The sequence below is a fragment of the Protopterus annectens genome, chromosome 8.part1 (assembly GCF_019279795.1).
Source record: "Protopterus annectens isolate FY-2018-M chromosome 8.part1, PAN1.0, whole genome shotgun sequence".
NCBI classification, from domain to species: domain Eukaryota; kingdom Metazoa; phylum Chordata; order Ceratodontiformes; family Protopteridae; genus Protopterus; species Protopterus annectens.
Window position 1 is genome coordinate 504,554,228 of NC_056742.1, and position 27,588 is coordinate 504,581,815.

Here is a 27,588-nt window from a genome sequence, read left to right on the forward strand (position 1 = left end):
CAACAACTTTATTCCAAGATGTCAAAACAGTGTTCATTATCAGTTTTGGTCTTCTGAAGTATTCCTTAATGAGTTTTATTCACATTTGTTCATGCTTTACTGTTTATCATTCATCTGTTCTCAATATTTAGACACTTATTCTTGCTCAAGTTGCTTTATATCACATTCTTGCCCCAGGTTTGACATTTTCTTGATGCCAAAGCTTTCCTGCTTTAAATGTTACTTTTGCACATTTATTAAGACCGAATTTCATTGCTAAATCATCTGAGAAAGTTTTAAACATCTGTTGTTGTGCTTTCAACTCCTCATCTGATGAACTATACAGTTTTAAGTCATCCACAAAAAGCTGATGAGAAATCTTTAAAAACGGGTGATTTCTGGGAGCCAAACTGTAAAAATAGCCTAGTCTATTAAGTAAACAGCTTAATGGGTTAAGGGTTAAGGGCAAGACAATACAGCACGAGTGACACAAAATCACCCTGGAGTATCTCTCTTTCAGTTGTTATCCCTGGGATAATAATTTGCCTTTTGTCATGGCTTATCTGCAAAGTGATTCACCACTGTTTCATGGTCACTATAATGTAATTGATCATTGAAGTGTGTATCTTGTACATTTTTATCCATAAATGTGGGATGCTGTCAAATGCTTTTATGTAATCTAGCTATGCCATACTTAAATTCTTCCCCTTTCAAATTCTCTGTTATGACTTTTGTTACATGTGACTTTCTTTTGTTACCCTTTTGCCATAACAGAGTTTTTTTTCTAAATTACTATATCTATCTGCATCAGTGACAATGTATAATTTGCATATTGTCAGAAGATGAGTTATTAGCTCTTAGGATGGCTTGCAGGTTCACTGTAAAGGAATAAAATTTCTCCTGTTGTTAGCCAGAGTTGTTCTTGTTTGGGATGGACATATAAGTAATTCTTCCAAAGGGCTACATTTTTGTGTAAAGATGTTAATGCTTTCAGCTAGAAGTTACCTGCTGCACATGGGCTTGGGATTTTCCAGTTAGCAGTTTTCTTAATGTTGTCTTAATTTGTTTGGCTGTTATTTCATCTCATTTCTTATCATTTACATTAGAGCTCCTGACTGTTTCTTTTAATACTTCTATCAAGTCAGCATTTTTATGTTCAACAGACTCTTCATAAATAATTCTCCAAAATGTGCCTATTACCTTTTTTGTTTGTTTCAATTCCTTTTGATTTATTTCCAAATTCTCTATAGAATATTTCTGGGCCAGCAATAAATTGCTTATTTGTACTTTTCCTTTATATTTATTGACATAACTACTTCACAATGTTACTGCCTGTGCTGATATTTTTAGCTTATTATTAGCAATAGAATATGTCAAATTTTTGACACTGTGTGTATGGCTTTTACCATGTCTAGTTTTCTACGTATTTTTAATTTTCTGTTTCCTTTTCTATATTTCGTGAACAGTAATACTTCTTGTCTTAACTGCGTTACAGTTTTCTCTATTTGATACTGCCATTGGAGTATTTTCCCTTTATCTTTCCTCCCATTGTTACTCTGTGTTTTTGTGGTAGCACTTTATCCAGTATCAGTTTAGTTGTGCAGTAATATGTTCAATTCACTTTTCTGTGTCGCATGAATTTCTCTTAATAGTCCTGATTATTGCATTTGCTGTATCTGGTTTACCAGTCTTCGCAAACTTGGGACTTATTTAGTTTCTGTAATTAAGTTCCTTCATCTATCTTAATATACCTATCCGTTTCTATCAAATCATACACGTCTTCCCATAAATAATTTTCTGCAAGATGGAGAACATCTACTTTTTTCTCAGTTTTCTGTGAGTTATCTACAGAAAGTTCCAGAAAATCTTCCTGTGGCATGTCCTCTTTATCTGCCGTTTCATCATATGTGAACCCTTTCGCCCATCACTCCACAACATTAGTTGTATTAGAGTTGTCACTGTTTCTTGCTCTAGTCCATGCTGTTCAACTTCAACCAGACTTTTGTACTGGTCTCCTACAGAAAGCTCCAGAGCTTTTAGGATTTTTTGCTTAGAAGTGTTTGCAAATGTACTTTATACCCCAAGCAGACTCCAATTAATTTTTCTTCAGGTAGATTGCAAATGAACATGTGCAGTGTAAACCCAGAAACAAACCTACATGGTGGAACTATAATACCAGCATGCTTTATAATAAAAGGAAAATAATTTTGACCAAAAGGAATAAAAGGAATTCCCAGAAGGTTACAGCCCTTTTCACTGAAATAAACAATTAACTCAGGAGCTTAACAAAATTCACTAAAGTCAATTATGAGCCTAAAACAGCTACCCAACCAAAGACAATCACATGGCATTTATTTTAGTAATTGTCATAATCTCAAAAGCACAAGACAGAAGTGTACTTATCTGATTGTGACCACTGTTACTTACACTGAGGCTGAAGATATAGATAACCTATTGGCAATACATCTAGCCTTGACTTTACCCCTCTCTGCCTCCCTCTTTCTCTCATGTTATACCTGAAACTGGCTCACCTCCAGCTGTCACACAAGACCAAGTCCTAAAAGAGCTATCAAGAGCTAAAGATACTGCATCAGTGGGGTTCTGACACTGTCCTCTTAAGGTATCTTAAATAGCATGAAGCACAATTTAGCCACACCCCTAACAACACTGTTTAATCTCAGTCTCCAAATAGGTTTTGTACTAAGTGAATGGAGAAGAGCTACAGTCACTCCCCTGCATAAGGGGGACCTTCCAAAGACCCAGACAATTACAGACCCATAAGTCTGACCAGCCTTATATGTAAAGCCAAAGGCTTACCATGGAATGAATCAATCAGGACATAGGGACCCTCTAAACACTAGACCTGTTTCAGTTTGGATTTGTCAAAGGTGGATCATACTTGTTCAATCTGGCGGATTTTTGAAAAGGTCACCAAAGCAATGGATGAAGGCAAAACAGTACACACAGCATACCTCGACCTTGCCAAGGCTTTTGATACAATTCCCCATTCAGGCATAGTAGATACGTTAAATAAACTGGGAAAAGAAAACCCAACTGGGAAAAGAAAACCCTATATCACCCACTAGATTGCCAACTGAATCAAAGCTAGGGTGCAAATAATCAAAATAGGGGAAGTTTCCTCCACAAAGAGACCAGTCACCATTTTTGTCCCCAAGATTCTGAGTTGGGACCTCTTCTGTTTGGCATCTACTTTTCTGAAGTAACAGCCAATACCAAAGAGCTTTGGTTGACTATGTGTGCAGATGACTGCAAGCTAGGACCAGCCATTGAACCCCCATTGAGTTAGCCATCCTGCAGGAAGGTTTGTTTCAAATAAATAACTTGGTATCAAAATCATGGACTGAAACTAAATGTCAAAATGCATTATTGTATCCTTTCAGACGTCACCTTCCCCAGGAAACTACCACATTGACAATACACCCATAAGAGTTGACTCAGTTGTTGGGGTTTGGGAACTTATGTGGACAGTGACCTAACTTTTGACTAACATGTGTCTATTTTTGTAAGAAAGTCCTTCTATATTGCAAACCTTCTAAACAAAGGAATTACATCTAGATCTATGGATGTTATTGTCCCCTTAACTCATCCCTCATTAGGCCAGTCATTGAATATAATGCCGCCTTTGGCATGTATCTGTCCAGACACATGCAACAACTGGAACATCCATACAGATACTTTACTAAGAGGATATAAGGCCTAAGCAACATGTGCCTTATGGCTCGACTGAAAGGCTTGTCATTATACTCGGTATCCTACATGGCCCAACTGAAAGGCCTGTCACTATACTCGGTATCCTACATGGCCCAACTGAAAGGCCTGTCACTATACTCTGTATCCTATAGACTGCTATGAAATAACTTGTGTGTGTGGCATACAGGGCATCCTCAGACCCATTACTGGTTGATTTAGTACACTTCAGCAAGTCAAATGGAATCAGAAATATTTGGTCTAGGGATCTAAACCTCTCTTACAAAATCAACAGAATGGTTTGGAGGGACAGGTATATTTTGCAGAGGATACCACTGGTATGGAACAACTCCCCATCTATATAAAACAAAGGTAATTTCTGTCCATTTTCCAACACAACTTATAGTTATGAATGGGAACAGCAAATTTACCCCAGGACTGCCCCCATACTACAGCTCCTAAATGCTTTGTCCCATGCATGAGTCTCTTCAAATGACCTATGGTATGATCCCAGTTGCTCTCATTAGGAGTAATATATAATTATCGACCAAAGGCTGAGGAAAGCCATTGTGTAACAAAATGGGATTTTGGTTCTTTTGAGCACAAAAAGGGAAAGTGACCAATCTAGTACTTCCCTACAAATCTATGGAGATACAAACACTTAGAAAGTCATATGTTTACATATCTGCCATTAAACTAAGCTTATTTTTAAAGTCTATCTTTTCTCAATAGAGAGATCAAGTGTATCTTAATACTCTATTATATACTGGATTTATTTGGAAATAAAGATTTGCATTTAAAAATACTCTTACTGAGCTCACACTGTATTTTAATGAACCAGCCTAATTCACGTTTTACTTTCTTGCCATATTTCCACATATGTAGTGAATATATACTTTATACATGGCCTATGGCTATTAGCAGAATCCATTTCCTGTAAATATTGTAAATAAATATATCCGCTATTCTCTAAAGATAGTCAGTGAGTTACTATATTTAAGACCATGGAACTCATTGTAAAGAAGACAGACTTACTCAACTCAATATGAAAGCTGAAACATTCTGTTTGCACTATATTTTATTTCATTACAATAATGCACCTACTAATGTTTCTGTTTGCATCTTTAAGATTTGCATTTACTCTTGTACCTCTAGTGTACGCTTGTGTTTTTCTATACGAAGGTTTTGCATAATCAAGTACATTTTTTCTTTCTTTCTTTCTTCTGGACCTGATTTATGGCTGAAAATGGCCTTTGGACCACTTCATTTACTCAGTTAACAAAGGTAGAATAAATAAAATAAACAGATATTTTACTAAAATTATTTATACAGACTTGCACATGCATGTGTATCCACACACACAGGCATATGTGCACGCACACACACACACACACACACACACACACACACACAAACACACACACACAAACACAAACACAAACACACACACACGGACATGTCTCCATACCTTTCATCTGTACTTAATTTTAAAAAATGCCAATGACTTTGCCTGCTATACTTGTCATTTCTCTCATCATGGATGTATATAATCAGTCAATAATGCCAAACATCATTAGAGTTTCATACCTGTTACAGTTTAATTACCAGTTCTTGCTGCAAAATTGGTTGTTCTATCAACTTGCAAACTCCACATATACAAGTCTGAAAGAACCAGGACAACTCTTCTAAAATCCAGTAACGTAAAAGACTTTCTTTATTCAATGAAACTAAAATACGATAAGTGCTTTTGTTTTTTTGATTAAAAAACTTCTTCAAAATGCATAAGAATGCTCAATGATGAAGTCATACCCCCCATTGTAACCTATCAACTTGAATCACGTCACATCTCATGAATATTCAATGTCTGATGACAACATTTTTTTTATTTATGATAAATTCATTCATCTAGTGATAGATTTCAACTTTAATACAGGTGCTAAACAAATCATATCATTCAGACCAGGACTGCGGTTGGCTCCCAAAACAAATTGCCAATATAATTCGCTGTTTTCCAAAATTAATGACCACGGACCACCACGTGGGTCTCGCACAATGTTTTCCAACACTATGAATTTGAAAGTGTGCATAGGGAAATTTGAGATATGCTTGAATAGGGCATTCGTATCTTTCCTTTTTTTATCTCCTAGAGGTGTTCATACACCCTCTCCTTTACTTTCCTTTCAGTTTTCCCTTATAATAACTTTGGCACAAATTACAAATGGCTGCATAGACACCTCCTTCCTTGTTACAATTAAAATTTCCATTTATGTGTACTTTCCTATTGTTTATAAAAACTTCATTTGAGACCAAAATTAAATTGCAATATCTACATGCTCCACACATTCTCATACCCAACCATTGTTTTAAATTCCTATTTTATCTCTCTAAGATATTTTTAAGATTGACATTCCTTTTATATACAATTTTTGGAGTTTGCCCAAGTCGACTTGCAAGTCCAATGTCATCTATTATAATATCCCAAATTTTTTTCAAATATCCATCTCACTTTTCCAGAATCCGTATTATATGCTGTAATAAATGCAGACTGAAAACCATCATCTTCTTTTGAGCCAGACTGATCACCTGAAATATCCATAGAATTAACTTCCATATTATTTGGTACTGCTTCACCAATCGGAGGGTTTTCTTTCCTGTGTAAGTTTGTGTTTTTAACTGTTTTTTGGAAAAGTATACAACTGTCCATGTATGGTTATTGGCTAATAGTAACTATCTAAACTATGTTAGCAATACATATTTAACGAAGTAAGCTATGAACTCTTAGTAATTGGAGATGGTTTACTGCGCTTGAAATGGCTATCCTGGATTAAATGCCTCCCACGTGGGTTTTCAGAACACCACTCTACTCATTTTCAGAACGCCGTTCTTTACAGAAGTGTTCTTTTAATTTGTTAGTTCTGCCCTTTGAATCCTGAGGGGTTTCTGATAATTTGCCGACAGATACATGAGATTGTTCTGTCACTAATAACACTTAGTCACATTTTACGTGGTATGAGGGGTTTTTTTTGATGATTTGCCGACAAAAATATGAAAACTACGTATTACTAATGGTCTTTAGATAGAAATATGAGAGTGTTGTATTTTTATAGAATATAAGTATATTTCAGGTTGTCTGAGGGTTTTTTGATAATTTGCTGACAGACATATTAGAACGCTGTATTGTTAATAGCATTTAGCTATATTTTTATGTGGTCTCTACTCCATCTGACCACTTGTAGGTGTAACTACTATCAATAGTGTCAGTGATTTGCCTAGCCTTCTTGGCAGCTTTTCTCTCTCACCTCCATAATTACTTTGAAGTGAGAGCTTAGTACTTTATACAGGGATTGCCTAAAAACATATATATAAAAAAAAAAAAAAACAAAATAACATAAACAGTGTTTTCTAAATTGTCTGGCTGCACTATGAGGGAGCGTGACTTCTTTCTCCACAATGGGGAACTATTTTCCTTCTAAACCGGAGTGCTCCATTAACTGGCAGTTTGGTGCTTTCATGTTCTAATCTTCTTTCTCCAAGCCCAATTTCATAACTAAACCTTTAGTTCCCTCACTTATTTAAGTCCAACTTATCAAATAGGGTTATTGTAGGGTAGTCCAGGTTGATTTATTACCACTAACTTCTTTATACTGCATATAGTCAGTACCTATCCACCTGAACTATAAATAGCCTGACAACTGTACTTAAACCACTCAGGGTCCATGCAGGGCTAGTTTAAATCCGTTACTGTGGCTGAAACGGAACATTGCCTCATGTATTAAACCTAATATATGGAATGCACTGGCAGGTTTGGCTGTGAACATATGGCACAAATCTTAGTGGGAGGAACAATTCAGGAAGCTGTTTATATGCACCTTGCCTAACATTTTTGTCGACATCAAGTCTGATGTTGCCAAGCATGTAATGAGCTACTGGGCTTGGTTTATTTGCTAATGCCTCCTTGCTCTGTGTTTAATAATAATCACTCATTATCTTGGCTTTTCCTGACTGATTCCGGGCCATAGCTGCATTTATGGTTCTATTTATGATATTTAAAATATTTTTTAATTATTTCTGCATTCTTATTAGTGACCCAGAGTTGCTCTGTAGTTATTTACCTGTGTTATTGGGGACTGTGCTGTAATTAGTTGTAGTTATTTTTGCATTCTTATTAGTGTCCCAGAGTTGCTCTGTAGTTATTTACCTGTGTTATAGGGGACTGTGCTGTAATTAGTTGTAGTTATTTCTGCATTCTTATTAGTGTCCCAGAGTTTCTCTGTAGTTATTTACCTGTGTTATAGGGGACTGTGCTGTAATTTGTTGTTAATGTAGTTATTCCTCTGCTGGTTTTAGGTCAATACACTTGGAAATGTGTTTCTCTTCTATGAATAGTAAAGCATGAATAGTTTAACAACTGGCCTGCCTGCAGAAGCATTCCAGTTGTGACTTGTTAACTAACTTGGAATGTGCATGTGCTCCAATTGCTTTTTATCTATGACATAACTCTGTCTCTTCAAAGGTGTTATTGAATGAACCTGGTATAACTTGCTGTCTTACCACTGAAATTGTTCCTTATTCTCTTTCCAACCTACTTAGCTTTCATCTCCATTCCTGCATTAAGACTTGTGAATCCTTCCTGCCTGTTCAATAAGGACCCCTTGCTCTTAGTTTCAGCCTGCTCATCTACAGCCCAAAGAAACCTACCATCCTATTTCAAATTCCCAGTCACCAAAGGAAAAAAGGAAGTATGTTTTTTTCCCTAGAACTATTGTTAAACTCTACTGCTATCAATAACATAGTGGTGTATGTAATCACACCATTGAGGCAGGTACCCAGCAGCCATACCCCTCTCTACCCAATAGATAACTACTCTTCACTCCTTAGGAACTATTACTTGAGCCCTTTTATTCTAGCTATCTCTGTATCCTTGGGTTTTGCTGTACTATGCCTACTGCCCACTAGGTGGCACCCTAATCTAGGCCTGAGTGATCTTCTGTTATCCCTACTTCTCTGTATTGGATTCCAGACTACCTTTCAGTTACCTTATTGTACTTGACTGCTCCAAAACTTGTCCCTCTCTACTTATCTACTTGTCCTCCTATTCCTCTATACTATCACTTAGCAATCAAATGGCTGAGCTATCACAATCCATTCACCTGGAACTACCAAGGGCTCCTCAGGAGTCTACTGCTCACTGATTGTCTCTGGAATTTCTTCCTTTGCCTGCTCCAACCCACTGTGTTCACCCTGTGGGCTCACTCTGCTCCCCTACCCTACCCCAATTCCCACCCACTCCCAGTACTCCTAAACTTATACAACCTAATCACACCCCCTACCTCTCAAAACCAATCACAACATTTACCTTATTAACATACTACACACACCTCTCTCTAACCATCCCTAGTAAATCTCCTCCCCCCATAGAACACCAGTAAAGCTTAGTAGTCACAATGCAAACACTAACTTCCCAAATCCAGCGAAAGTTCCTAATCTTTGTTACACTCTTGCCTTCTCTAACAGCAGCCTGGCTGCTAACATTTTATGAACAGTCAAAATATTTACATCTAAATTTCCCAAAAAAGCAAACAAGTATTATACCTCTAACTAACTCCCCAGAACACATAAATATAACATCTCTACCTACCTATTTACCTGCAAAATATCAAAGACTAACCCATATCAAATATAACTATTTAAAACCCAGAAAATCTCCCCACCATTACTATAACCTCCACAATCCCTTAAACAAACTATTATACCTTTCCTTACTAGATGGAGACTTCCATCCTAACCCAGGACCAGGTCATAAAGTAAACATACAATCACAAACTCATGTTCCCTCTTCCCCTAATATCCCATCTAAATCTCCCAACTCACTCTATATGGCCCACCTCAATATTTGCAGCATAAATAATAAAATTGCCCACCTCCATGCTCTCCCTGGATGTTCATTCCTTTGAGATACTTTAACAGAAACATGGCTAAAACCCACTACGCAAGATGTTGAAATCATTCCACCTTGGCTACAACATCTTAAGAAAAGACCACAAAGCAAAAAAAGGAGGGGGAGCTACTATTCTTTATAACGAAGGGCAACAAATATCAATACTAGATTTCATTTCCCCTTCACAAAACAATGTAGAAATCAATTAGCACTAAACTTCTGCTTAATCCCAGCAAATCGATAAATATAATATGTATCTACTTGCCACCTGGTAACAACACCAGCACTCTGGAAGGTATCCTTGCTGAGCTCTCCTCAAATATTCCCCAAGAGACAATAATTCTTGGAGACTTTAATATAAACTGGGAGGACTGCTCTAGTGAAACACCAACTTCCCATATTAACCTTCATGGCTTCTCACAAACTATCAACTCCCCAACCAGAATTAACAAACCTAACAAGAAATAATCTATCTTATAAATAATCACCAACAACTCTACAATGCAGGGACCCTCCCTGACGATGTAAGTGACCATTCTCTCACTTACATAGTCAGGCAAAGGTCTAGCATACACAACCCAACCATATATAGAACAATAAGAAGCAACAGAAATGTTAACCTTGATAACTTCCAAGCTGAACTAAAAGCATGTGATTGGTCACCCATAAAATACCTCCCACTTGATGAAGCAGTTAACTACCTCAAAATTCTTAACAATCCTTAACCCCATGCACCAACGCGTTCCATCAAAATTAAATCTAAACCCACTCCATGGCTTACAAAGGAAACCAGGCAAAAAATTCAATACAGAAATAGTCTGGGCACAATGGAGAACAGCTAAAGACCCCATAGACCAACAACAATTCAGGCAAAAAGAAACGAGACAAAAAAAGCTATACTTGCAGATAAAAAAAACTTTTACTGCAACCTCCAACAGAACAACCAAAAGAATCCACAAAAGGTATGGGCTAGCATAAACAGACTACTTAGACCAGGTCAATCCACAACACCACCCCCTTTAGGAGCAAATCCCAACAATCCAAAGCAAACTGCTAATGGTTTCAATACCTTCTTCACAGACACCATCCAAACACTTGCTACACAAATAACAGCCGATAGCTCTGCTCTTCCAATCTTAACTACTAACTCTCTTCCAACTCTAAACCTGCTACCTGTCCCAACTTCTCTCATTTGCAAACTTTTATACCAGCTAAAACCTACTACCCTGTCAGATGACCAGATTCCAGCTAAATATCTGCAAAAGGCAGCCAAAGCCATAGCATATCCTGTATCACTCTTGATAAATAGAACCATACAAGAAGGCACTATTCCTACCATCTGGAATGTCTCTCACATTATCCCCGTACACAAGGGTGGAAACTCCATAGAATATTCTAACTATTGTCCAATAGCACTACTCTTCTCCCTTAGTTAAAATAATGGAAAAGTGCATCCATAGACAGTTACTAGACCACCTACTTCAAAACAATTTACTGGACAAATGTCAACATGGCTTCAGACCTTACCACAGTACAACAACTGCACTCCTATCCTTCACTGACTGCATCAATAATAACCGTAATAACAATCTTCTCTCTCCAGCACTCTTTATCGACCTTTCAAAAGCATTTGACATGGTTAACCATGATCTACTTATTAATATACTAAAATCCTTTTCTCTGGATACGATGACTATAAAATGGTTCCAGTCCTACTTGGACAATAAACAACAGGCAGTGCTATGGGACAACAGCCTATCATCCCATCTCCCTGTCACCCTAGGTGTTCCTTGGGGCTCCATATTGGGCCCCCTCCTTTTCTCATTATTTATCAATGACCTTAACCGAGCTATTCCTTCAGCTAACGGTGTACAATAGGCAGATGATTCGAACATAATCTGCTCAGCTAATTCTCAATCCCAACTGCAGACTCTAACTCAGAAAATGTTTAATACAACAGAAAACTGGTTTCTACAATGCTGCCTGCTCTTGAGCCCCCAAAAAACTAAACTCCTCCTCTTCACTCCTACCCGTAAGTCACTCTCAATTAATTTTTCAGTCTTATCCAATAATGGTACACTCATATCTCCTGATCCAACAACTAAACTTCTAGGGGTAACCATTGATAACAACCTGAACTTTGAAACCCACATCAACAATACCATAAAAACTGTTAACAGTAAACTAGGCTTCCTTTATAGGATTAAACCCTTCCTCACCCCACTAGCTAGAGCCACTATTGCCCATTCCCACCTTATCTCCACACTTCTCTATGCTTCTTCAATATATACTAACTTGCCAAAAAATAACCTTAACAAACTAGCCAACTCATACAACAGCATTGCAAGATTTGTTACTGCTTCCCCCTTTAGGACCCATCACTGCTATAACCTAAAACAGTTAGGTTGGTTAGAACTTCAGAATCAAATTCACTTTAACCAATTCACCATTGCCTACAAGATCCTCTTCCAACTTACCAATACCCCAATACTTTCTAACATCATTACCCAATATAAAAACATTAAGACTTTATGCTCATCTAATAAATTACTTGTATCAACATGTAAATCTAACAAGATGTCAGGAGATGCTCTGTTCTGTAATGCAGATGGAAAATATTGGAACCAATTCCATCATGAACTAACATCGCTGTCTTCTTTTATACGTTTTAAGCACAATCTCAAACACTACCTTAAAACACATTGGTTATGTCCCTGTACAAATCCAGACTGATCTCAGCTTGTATCCCTGTTCCCCTCACTACAGACCTTATGCCTGCTCTGTCTGCACCTTTCTCTATCAAGGCCTATCCGTGGCAAAGTTATATCTTATCCTAATAGAGGTAATTTAACATACCTAGTGCAAGTCTTCTGTATATAAAGATAAAAATAGCTTACCTAAGGCTTGCAACAAGATTTGTACAAACTGTTACACTGTTTGAACTGTTGAAATTTGAAGTATATATTCTGTATAACAACTAGTTACTAGTATAGTATAGTGTATATAAAGCCAATAATATCTTATCTAATGCTTTCAACAAAATTTTGTACAAACTGTGGAATTCTCTGAACTGTTGAAATTTCTAGTATTTATCTGTATAACAAATTGTTACCAGAATGCTTGTAGTATGATAATCTCTCGGAGCTTATCTCCCCGGGACTCTACTGAAAATGGACATATATCCAGTTAGACTATCCCGGTCAAAAAAAGTAAAATAAATAAATAAAAATTCTCTTCACAATGGGGCATCACAGTGTTACCCAAGATTGGTTGAAAAAGAAGTCTGTCTCCTTTTCTGATCACTTCTTCCATGATATCATTTATGAAGTCCAACAGATAATCTATTGCTTGAAACATCATACTTAAATATTGACATTACAGACTTTGCTTGTTAGTATGAGGGAGTTAAGAGGTAAGCCCCACCAAATACTTACAGACATTCACACACACACACACACACACACACACACAAACACACACACACACACACACACAAAACAAACGAAGCGGAGACAGTCAAATAAACAAGTTCATTCAGAATTTAAAAAGAGTACCACAGCACTATAGCACTTTAACAGTTGATTACAATTAAACTTTAATTACCAAATTGGCCTATTAAGCTGTGTATTTAAGCAGTATGGCCACATTCGTATTTTAATCTTGAAAAAGCCTGGAATTGTCCAGGCGAAAGCGCTTGGTTTGCATTGGAGTGTTCTTATCGTTATCGTGTTGGTGAATAAAAGATTTTAGTGGATCTACTTGGTTTTGGCATTCTTTTACAACTTCAAAAGAAGATTTTTTGCCTTCATTTACACTTGTCATTTGTATCAGAAGACTTTGGCAGACGCAATTGTTTCGGAAACTAATGCTGCTTTCTGTAACGCTGTTTTTGGTTCAGGTTTGGTGTGTCTTCCTTGTTTTCAAGTTTATTATACACACACACACAAACACACACACACACACACACACACACACACACACACACACACAGACAAACACACCATCAGACATGCACATTTAGGCACTAACACATACCCCTGACCAGTACCTCTTCACTAAACTCCTCAATGCTTATGTACTATGCCATTTTTGCCATTGAAAGTAATGGGGAATATTGCCTTTTGGCTGTGTTGATACTTTTCCTCAGGCATTTATGGGGAAGTGCACATTTAATTATCGTAGCTCCTTTTCCCAGAATGCGTCATTAACATTGCAATAGGGGATGGAGACAGCTAATTGTTGTAATTATACCGGCCCCTTAGAATCACAGTGCTGTAGCTGTTTATGAAGGAAGAGTTATGGAGACAGTTAACTGCTGTAATTATACCGGCCCCTTAGAATCACAGTGCTGTAGCTGTTTATGAAGGAGGAAGAGTTATGGAGACAGATAACTGCTGTAATTATACCGGCCCCTTAGAATCACAGTGCTGTAGCTGTTAATGAAGGAGGAAGAGTTATGGAGACAGCTAACAGCTGTAATTATACCGGCCCCTTAGAATCACAGTGCTGTAGCTGTTTATGAAGGAAGAGTTATGGAGACAACTTACTGCTGTAATTATACCGGCCCCTTAGAATCACAGTGCTGTAGCTGTTTATGAAGGAGGAAGAGTTATGGAGACAGCTAACAGCTGTAATTATACCGGCCCCTTAGAATCACAGTGCTGTAGCTGTTATGAAGGAGGAAGAGTTATGGAGACAGCTAACTGCTGTAATTATACCGGCCCCTTAGAATCACAGTGCTGTAGCTGTTTATGAAGGTAGAAGAGTTATGGAGACAGCTAACTGCTGTATATATACCGGCCCCATAGAATCACAGTGCTGTAGCTGTTTATGAAGGAAGAACAGTTATGGAGACAGCTAACTGCTGTAATTATACTGGCCCCTTAGAATCACAGTGCTGTAGCTGTTTATGAAGGAAGAGTTATGGAGACAACTTACTGCTGTAATTATACCGGCCCCTTAGAATCACAGTGCTGTAGCAGTTATGAAGGACGAAGAGTTCTGGAGACAGCTAACTGCTGTAATTATACCGGCCCTTTAGAATCACAGCGCTGTAGCTGTTTATGAAGGTAGAAGAGTTATGGAGACAGCTAACTGTTGTAATTATACCGGCCCCTTAGAATCACAGGGCTGTAGCTGTTTATGAAGGTAGAAGAGTTATGGAGACAGCTAACTGCTGTAATTATACCGGACCTTTAGAATCACAGTGCTGTAGCTGTTTATGAAGGTAGAAGAGTTATGGAGACAGCTAACTGCTGTAATTATACCAGCCCCTTAGAATCACAGTGCTGTAGCTGTTTATGAAGGAAGAGTTATGGAGACAGCTACCTGCTGTATTTATACCAGACCCTTAGAATCACAGTGCTGTAGCTGTTTATGAAGGAGGAAGAGTTATGGAGACAGCTAACTGCTGTAATTATACCAGCCCCTTAGAATCACAGTGCTGTAGCTGCTTATGAAGGATGAAGAGTTATGGAGAAAGCTAACTGCTGTAATTATACTGGACCCTTAGAATCACAGTGCTGTAGCTGTTTATGAAAGAAGAGTTATGGAGACAGCTAACTGCTGTAATTATACCGGCCCCTTCGAATCACAGTGCCGTAGCTGTTATGAAGGAGGAAGAGTTTTGGAGACAGCTAACTGCTGTAATTATAGCGTCCCCTTCGAATCACAGTGCTGTAGCTGTTTATGAAGGAAGAGTTATGGAGACAGATAACTGCTGTAATTATACCGGCCCCTTAGAATCACAGTGCTGTAACTGTTTATGAAGGAAGAGTTATGGAGACAGCTAACTGCTGTAATTATACCAGCCCCTTAGAATCACAGTGCTGTAGCTGCTTATGAAGGATGAAGAGTTATGGAGACAGCTAACTGCTGTAATTATACCGGCCCCTTAGAATCACAGTGCTGTAGCTGTTTATGAAGGAGGAAGAGTTATGGAGACAGCTAACTGCTGTAATTATACCGGCCCCTTAGAATCACAGTGCTGTAGCTGTTTATGAAGGAAGAAGAGTTATGGAGACAGCTAACTGCTGTAATTATACCAGCCCCTTAGAATCACAGTGCTGTAGCTGTTTATGAAGGAAGAAGTGTTATGGAGACAGCTAACTGCTGTAATTATACCAGCCCCTTAGAATCACAGTGCTGTAGCTGTTTATGAAGGAAGAAGGGTTATGGAGACAGCTATCTGCTGTAATTATACCGGCCCCTTAGAATCACAGTGCTGTAGCAGATATGAAGGACGAAGAGTTATGGAGACAGCTAACTGCTGTAATTATACCAGCCCCTTAGAATCACAGTGCTGTAGCTGATTATGAAGGAAGTGTTATGGAGACAGCTAACTGCTGTAATTATACCAGCCCTTTTGAATCACAGTGCTGTAGCTGTTTATGAAGGAGGAAGAGTTATGTAGACAGCTAACTGCTGTAATTATACCGGCCCCTTAGAATCACAGTGCTGTAGCTGTTTATGAAGGAAGAGTTATTGAGACAGCTAACTGCTGTAATTATTCCAGCCTCTTAGATTCACAGTGCTGTAGCTGTTTATGAAGGAAGAGTTATGGAGAATGCTAACTGCTGTAATTATACTGGCCCCTTAGAATCACAGTGCTGTAGCAGTTATGAAGGATGAAGAGTTCTGAAGACAGCTAACTGCTGTAATTATACCGGCCCCTTAGAATCACAGTGCTGTAGCTGTTTATGAAGGAAGAGATATGGAGACAGATAACTGCTGTAATTATACCGGCCCCTTAGTATCACAGTGCTGTAGCTGGTTATGAAGGAGAAAGAGTTATGGAGACAGATAACTGCTGTAATTATACCAGCCCCTTAGAATCACAGCGCTGTAGCAGTTTATGAAGGTAGAAGAGTAATGGAGACAGCTAACTGCTGTAATTATATCAGCCCCTTAGAATCACAGTGCTGTAGCTGTTTATGTAGGAAGAGTTATGGGAGACAGCTAACTGCTGTAGTTATACCGGCCCCTTAGAATCACAGTGCTGTAGCTGATTATGAAGGAAGAGTTATGGAGACAGCTAACTGTTGTAATTATACTGGCCCCTTAGAATCACAGTGCTGTAGGTTTTTATGAAGGAGGAAGAGTTATGGAGACAGCTAACTGCTGTAATTATACCGGCCCCTTAGAATCACAGTGCTGTAGCTGTTTATGAAGGAGGAAGAGTTATGGAGACAGCTAACTGCTGTAATTATACCGGCCCCTTAGAATCACATTGCTGTAGCTGTTTATGAAGGTAGAAGAGTTATGGAGACAGATAAATGCTGTAATTATACCGGCCACTTAGAATCACAGTGCTGTAGCTGTTATGAAGGAGGAAGAGTTATGGAGACAGCTACCTGCTGTAGTTATACCGGCCCCTTAGAATCACAGTGCTGTAGCTGTTTATGAAGGAAGAGTTATGGAGACAGCTAACAGCTGTAATTATACCGGCCCCTTAGAATCACAGTGCTGTAGCTGTTTATGAAGGATGAAGAGTTATGGATACAGCTAACAGCTGTAATTATATCGGCCCCTTAGTATCACAGTGCTGTAGCTGTTTATGAAGGAAGAGTTATGGAGACAGCTAACTGCTGTAATTATACCTGCCCTTAGAATCACAGTGCTGTAGCTGTTTATGAAGGAAGAGTTATGGAGACAGCAAACTGCTGTAATTATACCGGCTCCTTAGAATCACAGAGCTGTAGCGTTTTATGAAGGAGGAAGAGTTATGGAGACAGATAACTGCTGTAATTATACCAGCCCCTTAGAATCACAGTGCTGTAGCTGTTTATGAAGGAGGAAGAGTTATGGAGACAGCTAACTGCTGTAATTATACCGGCCCCTTAGAATCACAGTGCTGTAGCTGTTTATGAAGGAAGAGTTATGGAGACAGCTAACTGCTGTAATTATACCAGCCCCTTAGAATAACAGTGCTGTAGCTGTTTATGAAGAAAGAGCTATGGAGACAGCTAACTGCTGTAATTATACCGGCCGCTTAGAATCACAATGCTGTAGCTGATTATGAAGGAAGAGTTATGGAGACAGCTAACTGCTGTAATTATACCAGCACCTTTAAATCACAGTGCTGTAGCTGTTTATGAAGGAGGAAGAGTTATGAAGACAGCTAACTGCTGTAATTATACCGGCCCCTTAGAATCACAGTGCTGTAGCTGTTTATGAAGGAAGAGTTATGGAGACAGCTAACTGCTATAAGTATACCGCCCCTTAGAATCACAGTGCTGTAGCTGTTATGAAGGAAGAAGAGTTATGGAGACAGCTAACTGCTGTAATTATACCGGCCCCTTAGAATCTCACTGCTGTAGCTGTTTATGAAGGAAGAGTTATGGAGCAGCTAACAGCTGTAATTATACCGGCCCCTTAGTATCACAGTGCTGTAGCTGTTTATGAAGGAAGAGTTATGCAGACAGCTAACTGCTGTAATTATACCTGCCCCTTTGAATCACAGTGCTCTAGCTGTTTATGAAGGAAGAGTTATGGAAACAGCTAACTGCTGTAATTATACCGGCCCCTTAGAATCACAGTGTTGTAGCGTTTTATGAAGGAGGAAGAGTTATGGAGACAGATAACTGCTGTAATTATACCAGCCCCTTAGAATCACAGTGCTGTAGCTGTTTATGAAAGGAGGAAGAGTTATGGAGATAGCTAACTGCTATTATTATACCGGCCCCTTAGAATCATAGTGCTGTAGCTGTTCATGAAGGAGGAAGAGTTATGGAGACAGATAACTGCTGTAATTATACCAGACCCTTAGAATCACAGTGCTTTAGCTGTTTATGAAGGAAGAGTTATGGAGACAGCTAACTGCTGTAATTATACCGGCCTCTTAGAATCACAGTGCTGTAGCTGTTTATGAAGGAAGAACAGTTATGGAGACAGCTAACTGCTCTAATTATACCAGCCCCTTAGAATCACAGTGCTCTAGCTGTTATGAAGGAGGAGGAGTTATTGAGACAGCTAACTGCTGTAATTATACCGGCCCCTTAGAATCACAGTGCTGTAGCAGTTTAAGAAGGAAGAGCTATGGAGACAGCTAACTGCTGTAATTATACCGGCCCCTTAGAATCACAGTGCTGTAGCAGTTATGAAGGACGAAGAGTTCTGGAGACAGCTAACTGCTGTATTTATACCGGCCCATTAGAATCACAGTGCTGTAGCTGTTTATGAAGGAAGAGTTATGGAGACAGATAACTGCTGTAATTATACAGGCCCCTTAGAATCACAGTGCTGTAGCTGGTTATGAAGGACGAAGGGGTATGGAGACAACTAACTGCTGTAATTATACCGGCCCTTAGAATCACAGTGCTGTAGCTGTTTATGAAGGTAGAAGAGTTATGGAGACAGCTAACTGCTGTAATTATACCAGCCCGTTAGAATCACAGTGCTTTAGCTGTTATGAAGGAAGAGTTGTGGCGATAGCTACCTGCTGTAATTATACCGGCCCCATAGAATCACAGTGCTGTAGCAGTTATGAAGGAGGAAGAGTTATGGAGACAGATAACTGATGTAATTATACCAGCCCCTTAGAATCACAGTGCTGTAGCGGCTTATGAAGGATGAAGAGTTATGGAGACAGCTAACTGCTGTAATTATACCAGCCCCTTAGAATCACAGTGCTGTAGCTGCTTATGAAGGATGAAGAGTTATGGAGACAGCTAACTGCTGTAATTATACTGGACCCTTAGAATCACAGTGCTGTAGCTGTTTATGAAGGAAGAGTTATGGAGACAGCTAACTGCTGTAATTATACCGGCCCCTTAGAATCACAGTGCTTTAGCTGTTATGAAGGAGGAAGAGATATGCAGACAGCTAACTGCTGTAATTATACCGGCCCCTTCGAATCACAGTGCTGTAGCTGTTTATGAAGGAAGAGTTATGGAGACAGATAACTGCTGTAATTATACCGGCCCCTTAGAATCACAGTGCTGTAGCTGTTTATGAAGGAAGAGATATGGAGACAGATAACTGCTGTAATTATACCGACCCCTTAGTATCACAGTGCTGTAGCTGGTTATGAAGGAGAAAGAGTTATGGAGACAGATAACTGCTGTAATTATACCAGCCCCTTAGAATCACAGCACTGTAGCAGTTTATGAAGGTAGAAGAGTAATGGAGACAGCTAACTGCTGTAATTATATCAGCCCCTTAGAATCACAGTGCTGTAGCTGTTTATGTAGGAAGAGTTATGGGAGACAGCTAACTGCTGTAGTTATACCGGCCCCTTAGAATCACAGTGCTGTAGCTGATTATGAAGGAAGAGTTATGGAGACAGCTAACTGTTGTAATTATACTGGCCCCTTAGAATCACAGTGCTGTAGGTGTTTATGAAGGAGGAAGAGTTATGGAGACAGCTAACTGCTGTAATTATACCGGCCCCTTAGAATCACAGTGCTGTAGCTGTTTATGAAGGAGGAAGAGTTATGGAGACAGCTAACTGCTGTAATTATACCGGCCCCTTAGAATCACATTGCTGTAGCTGTTTATGAAGGTAGAAGAGTTATGGAGACAGATAAATGCTGTAATTATACCGGCCACTTAGAATCACAGTGCTGTAGCTGTTATGAAGGAGGAAGAGTTATGGAGACAGCTACCTGCTGTAGTTATACCGGCCCCTTAGAATCACAGTGCTGTAGCTGTTTATGAAGGAAGAGTTATGGAGACAGCTAACAGCTGTAATTATACCGGCCCCTTAGAATCACAGTGCTGTAGCTGTTTATGAAGGATGAAGAGTTATGGATACAGCTAACAGCTGTAATTATACCGGCCCCTTAGTATCACAGTGCTGTAGCTGTTTATGAAGGAAGAGTTATGGAGACAGCTAACTGCTGTAATTATACCTGCCCTTAGAATCACAGTGCTGTAGCTGTTTATGAAGGAAGAGTTATGGAGACAGCAAACTGCTGTAATTATACCGGCTCCTTAGAATCACAGAGCTGTAGCGTTTTATGAAGGAGGAAGAGTTATGGAGACAGATAACTGCTGTAATTATACCAGCCCCTTAGAATCACAGTGCTGTAGCTGTTTATGAAGGAGGAAGAGTTATGGAGACAGCTAACTGCTGTAATTATACCGGCCCCTTAGAATCACAGTGCTGTAGCTGTTTATGAAGGAAGAGTTATGGAGACAGCTAACTGCTGTAATTATACCAGCCCCTTAGAATAACAGTGCTGTAGCTGTTTATGAAGAAAGAGCTATGGAGACAGCTAACTGCTGTAATTATACCGCCGCTTAGAATCACAATGCTGTAGCTGATTATGAAGGAAGAGTTATGGAGACAGCTAACTGCTGTAATTATACCAGCACCTTTAAATCACAGTGCTGTAGCTGTTTATGAAGGAGGAAGAGTTATGAAGACAGCTAACTGCTGTAATTATACCGGCCCCTTAGAATCACAGTGCTGTAGCTGTTTATGAAGGAAGAGTTATGGAGACAGCTAACTGCTATAAGTATACCGCCCCTTAGAATCACAGTGCTGTAGCTGTTATGAAGGAAGAAGAGTTATGGAGACAGCTAACTGCTGTAATTATACCGGCCCCTTAGAATCTCACTGCTGTAGCTGTTTATGAAGGAAGAGTTATGGAGCAGCTAACAGCTGTAATTATACCGGCCCCTTAGTATCACAGTGCTGTAGCTGTTTATGAAGGAAGAGTTATGCAGACAGCTAACTGCTGTAATTATACCTGCCCCTTTGAATCACAGTGCTCTAGCTGTTTATGAAGGAAGAGTTATGGAAACAGCTAACTGCTGTAATTATACCGGCCCCTTAGAATCACAGTGTTGTAGCGTTTTATGAAGGAGGAAGAGTTATGGAGACAGATAACTGCTGTAATTATACCAGCCCCTTAGAATCACAGTGCTGTAGCTGTTTATGAAAGGAGGAAGAGTTATGGAGATAGCTAACTGCTATTATTATACCGGCCCCTTAGAATCATAGTGCTGTAGCTGTTCATGAAGGAGGAAGAGTTATGGAGACAGATAACTGCTGTAATTATACCAGACCCTTAGAATCACAGTGCTTTAGCTGTTTATGAAGGAAGAGTTATGGAGACAGCTAACTGCTGTAATTATACCGCCTCTTAGAATCACAGTGCTGTAGCTGTTTATGAAGGAAGAACAGTTATGGAGACAGCTAACTGCTCTAATTATACCAGCCCCTTAGAATCACAGTGCTCTAGCTGTTATGAAGGAGGAGGAGTTATTGAGACAGCTAACTGCTGTAATTATACCGGCCCCTTAGAATCACAGTGCTGTAGCAGTTTAAGAAGGAAGAGCTATGGAGACAGCTAACTGCTGTAATTATACCGGCCCCTTAGAATCACAGTGCTGTAGCAGTTATGAAGGACGAAGAGTTCTGGAGACAGCTAACTGCTGTATTTATACCGGCCCATTAGAATCACAGTGCTGTAGCTGTTTATGAAGGAAGAGTTATGGAGACAGATAACTGCTGTAAATATACTGGCCCCTTAGAATCACAGTGCTGTAGCTGGTTATGAAGGACGAAGGGGTATGGAGACAACTAACTGCTGTAATTATACCGGCCCCTTAGAATCACAGTGCTGTAGCTGTTTATGAAGGTAGAAGAGTTATGGAGACAGCTAACTGCTGTAATTATACCAGCCCGTTAGAATCACAGTGCTTTAGCTGTTATGAAGGAAGAGTTGTGGCGATAGCTACCTGCTGTAATTATACCGGCCCCATAGAATCACAGTGCTGTAGCAGTTATGAAGGAGGAAGAGTTATGGAGACAGATAACTGATGTAATTATACCAGCCCCTTAGAATCACAGTGCTGTAGCTTATGAAGGATGAAGAGTTATGGAGACAGCTAACTGCTGTAATTATACCAGCCCCTTAGAATCACAGTGCTGTAGCTGCTTATGAAGGATGAAGAGTTATGGAGACAGCTAACTGCTGTAATTATACTGGACCCTTAGAATCACAGTGCTGTAGCTGTTTATGAAGGAAGAGTTATGGAGACAGCTAACTGCTGTAATTATACCGGCCCCTTAGAATCACAGTGCTTTAGCTGTTATGAAGGAGGAAGAGATATGCAGACAGCTAACTGCTGTAATTATACCGGCCCCTTCGAATCACAGTGCTGTAGCTGTTTATGAAGGAAGAGTTATGGAGACAGATAACTGCTGTAATTATACCGGCCCCTTAGAATCACAGTGCTGTAGCTGTTTATGAAGGAAGAGTTATGGAGACAGCTAACTGCTGTAATTATAGCAGCCCCTTAGAATCACAGTGCTGTAGCTGTTATGAAGGAGGAAGAGTTATGGAGACAGCTAACTGTTGTAATTATACCAGCCCCTTAGAATCACAGTGCTGTAGCTGCTTATGAAGGATGAAGAGTTATGGAGACAGCTAACTGCTGTAATTATACCGGCCCCTTAGAATCACAGTGCTGTAGCTGTTTATGAAGGAAGAACAGTTATGGAGACAGCTAACTGCTGTAATTATACCGGCCCCGTAGAATCACAGTGCTGTAGCTGTTTATGAAGGAGGAAGAGTTATGGAGACAGCTAACTGCTGTAATTATACCGGCCCCTTAGAATCACAGTGTTGTAGCTGTTTATGAGGAATAGTTATGGAGACAGCTAACTGTTGTAAGTATACCGCCCCTTAGAATCACAGTGCTGTAGCTGTTATGAAGGAGGAAGAGTTATGGAGACAGCTAACTGCTGTAATTATACCGGCCCCTTAGAATCCCAGTGCTGTAGCTGTTTATGAAGGAAGAGTTATGGAGCAGCTAACAGCTGTAATTATACCGGCCCCTTAGTATCACAGTGCTGTAGCTGTTTATGAAGGAAGAGTTATGCAGACAGCTAACTGCTATAATTATACCAGCCCCTTAGAATCACAGTGCTGTAGCTGTTTATGAAGGAAGAGTTATGGAAACAGCTAACTGCTGTAATTATACCGGCCCCTTAGAATCACAGTGCTGTAGCGTTTTATGAAGGAGGAAGAGTTATGGAGACAGATAACTGCTGTAATTATACCAGCCCCTTAGAATCACAGTGCTGCAGCTGTTTATGAAGGAAGAAGAGTTATGGAGACAGCTAACTGCTATTATTATACCGCCCCCTTAAAATCACAGTGCTGTAGCTGTTTATGAAGGAGGAAGAGTTATGGAGACAGATAACTGCTGTAATTATACCAGACCCTTAGAATCACAGTGCTGTAGCTGTTTATGAAGGAAGAGTTATGGAGACAGCTAACTGCTGTAATTATACCGGCTTCTTAGAATCACAGTGCTGTAGCTGTTTATGAAGGAAGAACAGTTATGGAGACAGCTAACTGCTGTAATTATACCAGCCCTTTAGAATCACAGTGCTCTAATTGTTATGAAGGAGGAAGAGTTATTGAGACAGCTAACTGCTGTAATTATACCGGAACCTTAGAATCACAGTGATGTAGCTGTTTATGAAGGAAGAGTTATGGAGACAGCTAACTGCTGTAATTATACCGGCCCCTTTGAATCACAGTGCTGTAGCTGTTTATGAAGGAGGAAGAGTTATGTAGACAGCTAACTGCTGTAATTATACCGGCCCCTTAGAATCACAGTGCTGTAGCTGTTTATGAAGGAAGAGTTATTGGGACTGCTACCTGCTGTAATTATACCGGCCCCTTAGAATCACAGTGCTGTATCTGTTTATGAAGGAAGAGTTATGGAGACAGCTACCTGCTGTAATTATACTGGCCCCTTAGAATCACAGTGCTGTAGCTGTTTATGAAGGAAGTGATATGGAGACAGTTAACTGCTGTAATTATACCAGCCTCTTAGAATCACAGTGCTGTAGCTGTTTATGAAGGAAGAGTTAGGGAGACGGCTAACTGCTGTAATTATACCAGCCCCTTAGAATCACAGTGCTGTAGCAGTTATGAAGGACGAAGAGTTCTGAAGACAGCTAACTGCTGTAATTATACCAGCCCCTTAGAATCACAGTGCTGTAGCTGTTTATGAAGGAAGAGATATGGAGACAGATAACTGCTGTAAGTATACCGGCCCCTTATAATCACAGTGCTGTAGCTGGTTATGAAGGTAGAAGAGTAATGGAGACAGCTAACTGCTGTAATTATACCAGCCCCTTAGAATCACATGTTTATGAAGGAAGAGATATGGAGACAGATAACTGCTGTAATTATACCGGCCCCTTATAATCACAGTGCTGTAGCTGGTTATGAAGGTAGAAGAGTAATGGAGACAGCTAACTGCTGTAATTATACCAGCCCCTTAGAATCACAGCGCTGTAGCAGTTTATGAAGGTAGAAGAGTAATGGAGACAGCTAACTGCTGTAATTATACCAGCCCCTTAGAATCTCAGTGCTGTAGCTGTTTATGTAGGAAGAGTTATGGAGACAGCTAACTGCTGTAATAATACCGGCCCCTTAGAATCACAGTGCTGTAGCTGATTATGAAGGAAGAGTTATGGAGACAGCAAACTGCTGTAATTATACCAGCCCCTTTAAATCACAGTGCTGTAGCTGTTTTTGAAGGAGGAAGAGTTATGAAGACAGCTAACTGCTGTAATTATACCGGCCCCTTAGAATCACAGTGCTGTAGCTGATTATGAAGGAAGAGTTATGGAGACAGCTAACTGCTGTAATTATACCAGCCCCTTTAAATCACAGTGCTGTAGCTGTTTATGAAGGAGGAAGAGTTATGAAGACAGCTAACTGCTGTAATTATACCGGCCCCTTAGAATCACATTGCTGTAGCTGTTTATGAAGGTAGAAGAGTTATGGAGACAGCTAAATGCTGTAATTATACCAGCCTCTTAGAATCACAGTGCTGTAGCTGTTATGAAGGAGGAAGAGCTATGGAGACAGCTACCTGCTGTAATTATACCGGCCCCTTAGAATCACAGTGCTGTAGCTGTTTTTGAAGGAAGAGTTATGGAGACAGCTAACAGCTGTAATTATACCAGCTCCTTAGAATCACAGTGCTGTAGCTGTTTATGAAGGAGGAAGAGTTATGGAGACAGCTAACTGCTGTAATTATACCGGCCCCTTAGAATCACAGTGCTGTAGCTGTTTATGAAGGATGAAGAGTTATGGAGACAGCTAACAGCTGTAATTATACCGGCCCCTTAGTATCACAGTGCTGTAGCTGTTTATGAAGGAAGAGTTATGGAGACAGCTAACTGCTGTAATTATACCTGCCCCTTAGAATCGCAGTGCTGTAGCTGTTTATGAAGGAGGAAGAGTTATGGAGACAGCAAACTGCTGTAATTATACCGGCCCCTTAGAATCACAGTGCTGTAGCGTTTTATGAAGGAGGAAGAGTTATGGAGACAGATAACTGCTGTAATTATACCGGCCCCTTAGAATCACAGTGCAGTAGCTGTTTATGAAGGTAGAAGAGTTATGGAGACAGCGAACTGCTGTAATTATACCGGCCCTTTAGAATCACAGTGCTGTAGCTGTTTATGAAGGTAGAAGAGTTATGGAGACAGCTAACTGCTGTAATTATACCGGCCCCTTAGAATCACAGTGCTGCAGCTATTTATGAAAGAAGAGTTATGGAGACAGCTAACTGCTGTAATTATACCGGCCGCTTAGAATCACAGTGCTGTAGCTGTTATGAAGGAGGAAGAGTTATGGAGACAGCTAACTGCTGTAATTATACAGGCCCCTTAGTATCACAGTGCTGTAGCTGTTTATGAAGGAAGAGTTATAGAGACAGCTAACTGCTGTAATTATACCGGCCCCTTAGAATCACAGTGCTGTAGCTGTTTATGAAGGAAGAGTTATGGGGACAGGTAACTGCTGTAAATATACCGGCCCCTTAGAATCACAGTCCTGTAGCTGTTATGAAGGACGAAGAGTTCTGGAGACAGCTAACTGCTGTAATTATACCGGCCCTTTAGAATCACAGCGCTGTAGCTGTTTATGAAGGTAGAAGAGTTATGGAGACAGCTAACTGCTGTAATTATACCGGCACCTAAGAATCACAGTGCAGTAGCTGTTTATGAAGGTAGAAGAGTTATGGAGACAGCTAACTGCTGTAATTATACCGGCCCTTTAGAATCACAGTGCTGTAGCTGTTTATGAAGGTAGAAGAGTTATGGAGACAGCTAACTGCTGTAATTATACCGGCCCCTTAGAATCACAGTGCAGTAGCTGTTTATGAAGGTAGAAGAGTTATGGAGACAGCTAACTGCTGTAATTATACCGGCCCTTTAGAATCACCGTGCTGTACCTGTTTATGAAGGTAGAAGAGTTATGGAGACAGCTAACTGCTGTAATTATACCAGCCCCTTAGAATCACAGTGCTGTAGCTGTTTATGAAGGAAGAGTTATGGAGACAGCTACATGCTGTATTTATGCCAGACCCTTAGAATCACAGTGCTGTAGCTGTTTATGAAGGAGGAAGAGTTATGGAGACAGATAACTGCTGTAATTATACCGGCCCCTTAGAATCACAGCGCTGTAGCTGTTTATGAAGATAGAAGAGTTATGGAGACAGCTAACTGCTGTAATTATACCGGCCCTTTAGAATCACAGTGCTGTAGCTGTTTATGAAGGTAGAAGAGTTATGGAGACAGCTAACTGCTGTAATTATACCGGCCCTTTAGAATCACAGTGCTGTAGCTGTTAATGAAGGTAGAAGAGTTATGGAGACAGCTAACTGCTGTAATTATACCAGCCCCTTAGTATCACAGTGCTTTAGCTGTTATGAAGGAAGAGTTGTGGAGATAGCTACCTGCTGTAATTATACCGGCCCCATAGAATCACAGTGCTGTAGCAGTTATGAAGGAGGAAGAGTTATGGAGACAGATAACTGCTGTAATTATACCAGCCCCTTAGAATCACAGTGCTGTAGCTGTTTATGAAGGAGGAAGAGTTATGGAGACAGCTAACTGTTGTAATTATACTGGACCCTTAGAATCACAGTGCTGTAGCTGTTTATGAAGGAAGATTTATGGAGACAGCTAACTGCTGTAA